This window comes from Lacerta agilis, chromosome 12 (genome assembly GCF_009819535.1).
Source record: "Lacerta agilis isolate rLacAgi1 chromosome 12, rLacAgi1.pri, whole genome shotgun sequence".
In the NCBI taxonomy this organism is placed as follows: domain Eukaryota; kingdom Metazoa; phylum Chordata; class Lepidosauria; order Squamata; family Lacertidae; genus Lacerta; species Lacerta agilis.
This window is the reverse complement of record NC_046323.1, coordinates 29,465,700-29,476,045: the sequence shown is the minus strand read 5'-3', so window position 1 is coordinate 29,476,045 and position 10,346 is coordinate 29,465,700. Positions and strand designations below refer to the sequence as shown.

Genomic DNA, 10,346 nt, shown 5'->3' with positions numbered 1-10,346 from the left:
CTCAGACTCTGGGGTTGCAGCGCTCATCTCGCGTTACAGGCAGAGGGAACAGGCATACAGCTTCCGGGTCATGTGGCCAGCATGACAAAGCCACTTCTGGCGAACCAGAGTAGCGCACGGAAACGCCGTTTACCTTCCCGCCGGAGTGGTAACTATTTATCTACTTGCACTTTTGACGTGCTTTCAAACTGCTAGGTGGGAAGGAGCTGGGACCAAGCAACGGGAGCTCACCCCATCGAGGGGATTCAAACCGCCGACCTTCTGATCAGCAAGCCCTAGGCTCTGTGGTTTAACCCACAGCGCCACCTGCGTCCAATTTCAGTATAAGACTTGTTTATTAAGCTTCTATCCTGCCATTCCTCCCAAAGTGGTAAACAATAACCACAGCAGTTTCTCTCTAGTTCTGATATAAAGTGATGAAATGTCACAATCCTTCCATTCACTCTGCTTCAGTGGATTTCAAGTATCATGTAAAGGAAGTCAACATTATAATGAACCCAGACTTAGTATAGCTGACAATATTATTTTTGAACATACTAGTAATTCAGAAATAAAGTTGAACAATACTGACAATACAAAACCCTTTAAGATTCAAATTTTTATTCATACAAAACAAAAACAAATTTGGGGGGTAATAAAGGACATTCTAGTATTTCTGCTTCCAGCTAGCATTCTGTAACATTTCTCTGTTCAATATACAGCAGTCCCATCACTGAAAGCTATGAGGTTTCCATCTTGTAGCCGTGTTTTTCTAATTCAGCTCTGTAAAGTAAAAACAAAGCACACAAATTATTTAAATCCTGTGAAAGGTTACTCAATTCTTGTTTACATTAAAAAAACAACACTTGATTGGAACCAGACTAAGTTTCCATTGAGTATCAATGAGACCCATGTGCCAGGAAGTGTCTGGACTCAATCCAACATGTATGTATATAATCTCCCAAAACATATTCTAATTACTCCTCCTTTTGCTTCTGAAACAATTAGTATTCTGATGAAAAGTTTAATCACATAATATAAAATCCTTTTTATATTGGGTTGGATCCAGATTAAAGTTAGCTGCATTATGTTCCCACTGAAATGACTTCATTCAAGCTACAATCCTATACCCACTTACCTAGAAGGAAGCTTCATGACTGCACTGTCAGTTATAACTAACTTTTCACACTCATTTAAGTAGGACCCATGTGCAACTAACTTAGTCTGAATCCAGCTGTCACCTGCACCAATCAGTAGTAAAAAGTTGTTGGAAACAGTTCAATGAAATATGTATCTTGCTTCAACTCTCCTATGCTACTTCCTCCAAAACTTTCCTCTCCCCTCTACCTATGACCGCATCCATTCGCCACCCACCCCTGTCCCCTACTGAGTTGCTAAGGCAGACACAAGCAGCACAAGCCTTTGAATTATGTTGTTTCAGCATGCATGTATCTCCATCTTCTTTGCCTCAAGAAGCCACAAACCTCTCAAGGCCAAAGGGAGGCAAGCAATTGCTAAGCATGCAGCCAACAAACAGAAATAAGCTATATGCAGAGAAAAAACAATCTCAGAACAGGAAGCGTTATTTTGCAGATACAGTAGATAAAGGAAAACGGATGAAGCAAATGAAATATGATCCAATCATTAAATGCTTTCTCCTCCTCTTCCTTCTGATGTATCTGCCATTGTTCTTCAGTTTTGGCTATTTTATCGATATCTGCTGTATAAGAAGTAATAGTCCTGCAATTAGCTTAAAACTGCTTTTTCTGACTGACAATAAGTAACAACAACACAATTTTCATCTCAAAATTCAGCTAGAGATATTGAGCTTAACCCATTTAGAGCTGCTAGTACCTCAACAGTGATTAATACTAGTTGACACTGCAACTATTTTATTATGTGCACAATATGGCTATATATCATTAAAGTGATACAGCTTGAAACTTAAAGCAAATGCTGATGTGTACAAAGTTCCATGTTACATATGGGTAAAGGTAAAGGGACCCCTGACCATTGGGTCCAGTCGCGGACGACTCTGGGGTTGCAGCGCTCATCTCACTTTATTGGCCAAGGGAGCCGGCATACAGCTTCTGGGTCATGTGGCCAGCATGACTAAGCCGCTTCTGGCAAACCAGAGCAGTGCATGGAAACGCCGTTTACTTTCCCGCCGGAGCGGTATCTATTTACCTACTTGCACTTTGATGTGCTTTTGAACTGCTAGGTTGGCAGGAGCAGGGAACAAGTAACAGGAGCTCACCCCGTCGCAGGGATTCGAACCGCCAACCTTCTGATCGGCAAGCCCTAGGCTCTGTGGTTTAACCCACAGCGCCACCCATGTCCCATTACATATGGGAGCAGCTACCAAATGTGATTTTGTCCAGTATGTCAGACCTGATTTTTGTTTGAGGGATTCTAGCCTGCAATTTTTTCGCTATTTGTATAGACTGAAAATCTTCAGATGACCTTAGCTGATTGGAGAAATCATCTTCCACATTGTCATCGTCCCAATTGTCTTCCCACACATGTGCATCTTCATCTTCATCTAAACCAGCCCAGTCTGAAAAAAGGAGACAGGACAAGTTTAGTTTATATATAGTTAAACTGTGAGCAAAACATTTCAGTAACTTGAATATCAGAAAGCTTCATCCCTTTAATCGTGTTATAAAAAGTTGTTTTTAACTATTTTAACAATAATCTTATTGCTTTATTGTTTGGGAGACTGCTTTGAAGTGTGTGTTTTTACAGTTAAGCAGTGTATCAATTTTATGAAATAAAATAAATAAATGCAACTTTAAGGATACAATTCAGAGCACAATGTAATTTCATGCCGCTCTTCTGTAAGTATGCAATATTTACTGCAGTTCATGCAGTAATATTAATGACAAAGGTAAATACTGAAAGTGAACAGTGGCTAAACCATGTATCTTGTATCTACCACTTTCCCAGTATCTTATACACACTTTATAAGATGACAGAGCTCCATTGGTATGAACTGAGATTATTCTAACGGTTAGATCTGGACCAAAGCCAAGACTCATGGTTTGTAAATGCATGATTGGAGTCAAATGATAGAAGCACTTCACAGACTGATCCCCTTAAAAGGTCTGGCTGGTAATTTCTAGTCACAGATATTCCAAATTTGTAAGGCTGAACAGCTCTGTTCAAGGTGGAGGAAACGAGTAAGGTGAGTCAGTATCAGGCAACCTAGACAATACGCTAGGGTGAGGAAATGAGGCAAAGAGATAAGAAAGCAGCAAACTAGATGCTGTCTGGCCAAAGATCAGGTACTGGCCCAGGAAGCTTTTTTTAAAAAAAGAGAGAGGTTGAACCCAATTAGGGAAAGGGCCCAGAGTTCTGTCTTGCTAGTAAGGAGTATTGACAGGTCAGTCCCTATTCATATATTTAAACTCCATGGATACTACTTCAATACCAGTTGGGACCCTAATACCAGGGAATTTGAAAAATGACATGTGAATAAGTTGCACATCAGATTTCATCACTGCAAAACAAGTGGGAGCTCGGGCTATTAAACCATGTGCTTTAATCCTGACAGGCTTTCAAACCATTGGCACAAATGTGTAAAATTTGAGACACACAATGATAGAGGCAGCGATCAAAGACCATGTATTGCCATACATTTCTAATGCCATCCTTCAGGACATAAAAGCAACCCGTTCCAGCAATGCCTTTCTACTGTTTTCCAAAGTAAAAACTGGCTTTTCAGATACATTTCTGATCTCTAGAACTCTAACCCACGATGATAAGTAAACCAGTCTTGTGCTTAAACAATACTGTGGCAACCTGATGCAAAAACACAGTAACTATGCTATGACAGTTCATTGGCTTTGTAACCAAAATACTGTAAGTTTCACATTTAGGTGGTGTTTTTCAAAAGACACAAGATATGAGCATTTCAGGGCTTTGGCATTCTAGTTTACTATATAGCACATTGAGCTTTCATGCATTAAAAAATATGAATCAAGTTAATCTTTTGATGATTCTGAAACAAATAAGTAATGCTCCCTGCTAACCAGCCTTGAGATGAGCAGACTCTCATCTTACAGTCTTTCCTCTCCCTGGAGTAAATACCACTCACTCCACTTAACCATGGCTGAGGGGTTTGTTGGCACTTATGTTAACCACTCTCCAATTCTAAACATACATACTACGATTTAGGAATGGAAAAATCCAGGGTACTTAGATATATCTCTGATGTTTTATTCTATGTTCTAAATTTTGCACATTGCAAGTTTTTGTTTTGTGTAAGTTGCTTATTTATTTTTTATAAATAAATAAGTGAAACTTACTGCCTAGCATGTTTTTAACCAAGGAGTAGACCTGCTTTGATTTAACTGGGTTTCTGATAAAAGTTTCTTGCAACTGAGATATTAATGAACACAATAATGTCAGCAGAGTGCATTAATTCGTTTTAGATCACAACAGCCTCTGTTCTAACAGATCAATCTCTGTTGAAACACTAAACATAGCAATGCAAAACATAACTTGCAACATATTCTTATTTCAGTAACTGAAATTATATGGATCACTGGTATCTTTGTAGCTACCATAATTTCTTGAAAGCAAATGGGTTGGGCTGAAAGACATGCTCACTAAAATTAATACAGTGTAAAATGCAAAACCCCAAATGCATCCAGCTGTACAGCAGCTCGGGGTAACACAATAGGTACTGATGGGGTAGGAGGCTTCTCCCCACCCTCAAACATTCCAAACAGACAACTAGTTTCCACATAAAAGTTCTGTGCAACTTTCAGCATTTGGAACATTAGCTGATAAAATGATCACCTCGCTTTGTGTTCCCTACTGATTAAACTTGCTGCACTATAAGCAGCAGTCATCTTCACAAAAACTGGGACAGAAAGCCTGTAACTATACATTATTCATGCAGCTAAAGGATGTTATTTGCACACTTGCAAATGTAAAATTATCATCCAGTGGTATTATTTTCCTTTCACCAGATAAAATGAAAAAATATAAAGCACTATGGGGATTTGAAAGTACTGTATCATTAATTAACTACAACATGCCCACGTTTCAAAGATCTTAAAACTACTTGTATAACACAGTTGTTAAATTCTTCTACACTTAAAAGCCAACATATACTTTGTTTATTGCTCTAACATACCTAACTTATTTTTCACACTTCTGTACAATTTCTAAAAAAATATTTAGCATGTGATGAATTCTTATAAGGAATACTGTACCACAATGGAACGCTTAAAAAAAAATAGAACAAATTGATTTCAGATGGCTGAATTTGAAAGATAAGAATAAAATCACCCTTGAAACGTAGGGTGCTTTAATAAAAACATTTTTTGTGGAATGTTTCTCCTTCATATGTCAATAAAACTTTGCATTGTGAAACTGTAACTGGAAGGTGCACTTTTGAAGTTTATTTAACACAGAAGTTTACTGATACCCATGCTATACCTATACTACTAAAATTCTAAAGGCTTTCAGTTAAGACTGCTGAAATAATATGACAAATCAGCACTTCGAGATTTTTATCCAAAAAAACTTCGCACTTCTCAGTGCTGAGCAAATGCAGCACAGCAAATGCAATTAAAGAAATTTTAGTGACATTGCTTTTAGCGCAATGTGCATGGCATCAAGTTTTAAAATATATAACAAAGTTCAGCTACAAAGCAGAGATGTTTAAAAACATAATACTTCTAATAAATTGTATAAGACTTTTTTTTTAAACCCACTACATAGTTTTGCTGAGCTATACAATAATACAGAAGCCTTATTTAAGGTCAGCAGTATCCACTGTTTGTGCAATCCTGTTTTACTGTTGAAAAAGCACCACCACCACCACCACCACAGCAGATCAGCAACAGCAACGAATCAACCAATCATATTCAAATGTAATAGAAACATAATAAAGTTGAGCAAGTACTGTCTGAAACCAGAATCTGCATTTCTGGTCATTCAGCAAAGACTGAGGCCCTTGGTTCCTGAGTCTGCCACAATTTACTGGAAGCAAGTTCTATAAATGAACAGGGCTTTCTTCCCGGCTATTAAAGGGGATAGTAAACATGGTGTTCTGAATATGCAACAGTGACAGTTATTAAGCAGCTGCAGCTATATGTTTCACACACATTGACTGGCTTTCCGTACATGCCATCACGTCTATTGATCAAGGATAGCATCTTTGTTAACGAGGTGAGAGATCTTGGTCCTACCAACTGTACCCAGGAAAACAGTCGGATCATATCCCTGTTTAGCCCAAACTGCACACGCGTTTTAAAGCGGTCCAAAACCTTCCCAGCCACCTGTCACGGCTCAAGCCTACACATGTTTCTTCCACAGGAGACGATTCTCACTTGAGAATGGGGGGACGATGCGGGTGAGACAGCCAGCCAGGAACTCGCGCTGCGTGAACACACCGCACATCTAAAGCACATGGCATTCTTTTACACACACACACAGGTATCTGAAGAAGTGTGCATGCACACGAAAGCTCATACCAGGAACAAACTCAGTTGGTCTCTAAGGTGCTACTAGAAAGAATTTTCGATTTTGTTTTGACACACACACACACACACACACACCCGCGGGGCAAAGCATCCTGGGAATTATAGTTCGATGCTGGGAACTGCAGGTCTGAGGAGTCACGTGCTTTAAACGTGTGGGGCGCGGGCAGCCTCAGGCGCGAAAGGGATGCTGGGAGATAAGGCCCCGAGGCCGCACAGGATCCTACTCGGAAGCAACCAAGCCCCAACTGTGTGGAGGGTGGCCCCTCTCGCGGGAACAGCGCGCGCGAGCGCACACACACACAAAGGCGTGTTCGAGGCCTAGTTTTCAGCCTCTCCAAAAGCCTCCCCGGCACCAACCAGGCAACAGCGCACAGTCACCGTCCTCGTCCCTAAGCCCGCCCCCCACGAGCCGCTCCCCTCCTGGGTTAAAAGCTACCTTCTGCCGGGAACTCCTCGAACTCGTCGTCCTCCTCCAAGAGCCCCAAGTCGACGGGCTGTTTCTTTTCCGACATCATCGGCCTTGCGCCGCTCTAGAGCCCGCCAGCGACTCCCACTCTATTGCTCCCCGCTGGGAATGACGGGACGGCGACGGAACCGGGAGGCCGGCCGGCAAGCGAGCGGGCTGGCGGGCGTGCGGGCGGAAGGCGCATGCGCTCTCTCCAGCGCGGCCTGGCCGCTCTAGCCGCCGACGTCGCTCGCGAGAGCGTATCGGCGTCATCCCCCACCCCCCACAACCACGCGCTGCACGCTCTTGGTCTCACGTCACGGCGGTTCATTTCGCGTCCAGCTCGTTCTTTGTGTTTAATTACCTCGGCGGGGATGTGCGGTGAGGGAGTTTCGGCGCTTTTCTTTTCGGAGGGAGGGGGCAGAGGCAATGGGGGGAAACGAGCCAGGGCGTGAGCAACAAAAGCACGCAATACAATGGTCACTCCATAAACTACATCCTACATCAATAGTAATATTTGTTTGTGCCATTCTTATCCCGCCTTTCTGCCAAAGAAGATGGGATGGTGCCCATTGCTCCTCAAAACAACCCTGTGAGGTAGGGTTAGTTAGGTAGAAAGATGCTGGCTCACCCATCTTGGCTGAGTCCTGGAAGACCTTGCAGGCCTTTCCCCACATAGCCCAGAAAGACCTTGAATGACTCCAGCTACAAAAGTTGATGCTGCTGAACAGACTCTTGGGCTGGGGTGTTGTTGTTTGGGGGTGTTGTTTGGAAGTGGGGGTTGTTGCTGTTGTGTTACCTGATATTAATTTCTTTGTATCTTGATTTTTAGACCTTATTATTTAATTGTTGGTTGGGTTGTGTGCAATTGTGAAGGAGTTGGGTATGTTTAGCCTGGAAAAGAGGAGATATCATAATAGCTGTTTCCAAATCACTTTAAGGACCGGTGAATCAAGCTTGTTTTCTCCTGCTCCAGAGGGTAGGACTCGAACCAAGGGCTCCAAGTTACAAAAAATGAAGATTCCAACTAAACATCAGGAAGAACTTTTCTGACAGAAAGTGTTTGACAGTGAAATGGACTCCCTCAGAAGGTGATTGACTCTTTCATTGAAGGTTTCTAAGCAGAAGTTGGATGGCCATCTGTTGTGGATGCTTTAGTTGAGATTCAAGCATTGCAGGGAGTTGGATTAGATGATATTTGGAGTGTCTTCCAACTCTACAATTCTGTGCATCTCTGAAAATATATTCCTACAGCTATTCAAGATAAAGGAACTCAACCCTCCTTTGCATGTAGTCACCCCCTTTCTGTTTCCTCCCCTTCCTCTTATCACTTTAGAAAGAAACCTGAGCAACAACAATGAAACAGTTTCACTACGACTGATGTATTTCTGAATATTTAGTTGCAACAACGATGTGGATCTACATCAGTTGAAGAACATTGTGCTAAAATGTAACTGCTATTCAAGTACCTGATTATGTATACAAGCCACATAACACAGCAAAGCAAAACATTTTCCTTGAAGATTTTTCTGCATCCCACACAACTGAGTTCTCTCTCTCTGTGTTGGCATGACACAATGAACATGTGTTGCCAAAATATAGGGGAATAAAGGATGGCTTCGGATGGCCTATTGACAGTAATTAGATAGCACACTCACAACACTATCCCCTTCTTAAAGATGTCTGGTCCTCAGAGCTTTTGGAGCAGAGCAATCCTAAGCATTTTTGCTCAGAAATATTATGGGACTTAGTACTCAGAAAGTGTGTTTAGGTTGGATTACAGCCTCAAAGGGCACACAGCTTTCCCTTGTATCTTGGGTTCATTTCCACCCTCAAATACCCACTTTTAAGGCCCTTTGTGGAAAACCATACTGACTCTCCCACAGCATTTACAGTAATCTGTAAATGTAATCTTTTATTATGACTTTAATTTTCTATAATCTATGTAAAATCTAGTGCTCCCATCCTCCTTTGCCAGGAGAGGTCCAAAGGCTGCTGGAAGGTTCAATTATTTCCTGCTGGATTTCATGGTTTGCTGGCAAAGCTCTTTCTGATTTGCAACAGGCAGCCTGTAGGGTACATATTTTAAAGTGTGCCTTTTCCTTCATGTTTATTATTATTATTATTATTATTATTATTCAAAATTAGTTTACAAAAGTGTTTACAATATAAAGAGGCGGGGAAAACAGCAAGGAACATCATAGTAATATTAAGGAATATAGTAGACTAGATAAACAAAAATGAAATCATCAAGATTAAAACACATACCAAAAGAAAGAAAGAAAATGACTCACAAAATGAGAGCTGCCATTGGATTGGACAGAATGATTTTATTTATTTTTGCTAATTTTCTTAATTACAATTCTTAGAGACCCCAAAAATGGTTAACATAAATTATCTCCCATTGTTTTTCATTCCTTTTTTTTTAAAAAAAGAAGCTCATTCTTGTTCAACTCCTTTAAAACTTTTTTCTTCTTATTTGAAATCAAAGATATATTGTTCAGTGTTGCAAAATCCTCCATTTTGATTTGTCCTGGAAGGGTTGAGTATGGGCAGTTTTCACATATATGTGGAACCCTTGGAACTGAAATCCTGTGAAAGATGTGAGCATATATCGTATTCTATATTCCAAACTCATTTGACTATTTCATGAAATCTCCTGCTAATAATTCTTTGTCACAGAACAGGTCCAATAAAAACAAACAGCCCTATGTAGTCTGCATTTGCTGCTATTATAGATCCTAAATCATCTAGTACAGTGGTTCCCAATTAGCTAAGTATTTCGAACCCCCCCTTTTTTTCAAAAGCCAAGCCATGGACCCCCTACTTTTGAAAATTTTGATATCTCTATTGTAGTTTTGTTATGTGAATGGTGTCACAGACCCCCTGGGTGGGTTATGTGTACCCCCTGGGTTCCAAGGGCAACCAATTGGGAACCCTTGGTATAATAGGTTAAGTACCCATCTTCCCAATTTCCTATTAAAATAAACAATGTTGTGGATTCCTTAATACTTGACCAAGTTTATTGTCACGTATCGGCAGAAATTGCTTTTCCAGTCATTAATTCCTATTTTTCAAGTAAAACTGATTCAACTCTCCTCTTCTCTATAAAAAGGTGGAGGAGGGGGAGGATATGAAAATCACAGCCTAGGTACATTCCATCAAGTGTCACTCACTGGCATGAATGACAAGTAGCAGGATAGTGGTGGACAGTCTCTTAAGTGGTGTGAGATTCCAGGGGTTCCAGGTGCTTACCTCCAGGTATAGGGCAGTATATAAATTCAATAAATAAATAACAATACCCAGGTTTTGTGTTTCCTTCAGAATGAAGTGCAGCATATATCTTTTTGATATATGGTTTATTTACACATATATACAACCTGAGCCTACAATGGAGGCCTTCACAGCATTAATACTCCAAGAGG

At 40.8% G+C, this 10,346-nt stretch overlaps 1 long non-coding RNA gene across 1 annotated transcript; it reads right to left on the bottom strand.

The window, feature by feature from the left end:
• Positions 1-583: 583 nt before the first annotated feature.
• LOC117055794 lies at positions 584-7,111 on the bottom strand. Its single transcript, XR_004427674.1, has 3 exons — positions 6,913-7,111; positions 2,443-2,536; positions 584-762 (listed from the first exon to the last, which is right to left on the bottom strand). It is a non-coding gene; the product is annotated as an uncharacterized LOC117055794 (long non-coding RNA).
• Positions 7,112-10,346: the final 3,235 nt, after the last annotated feature.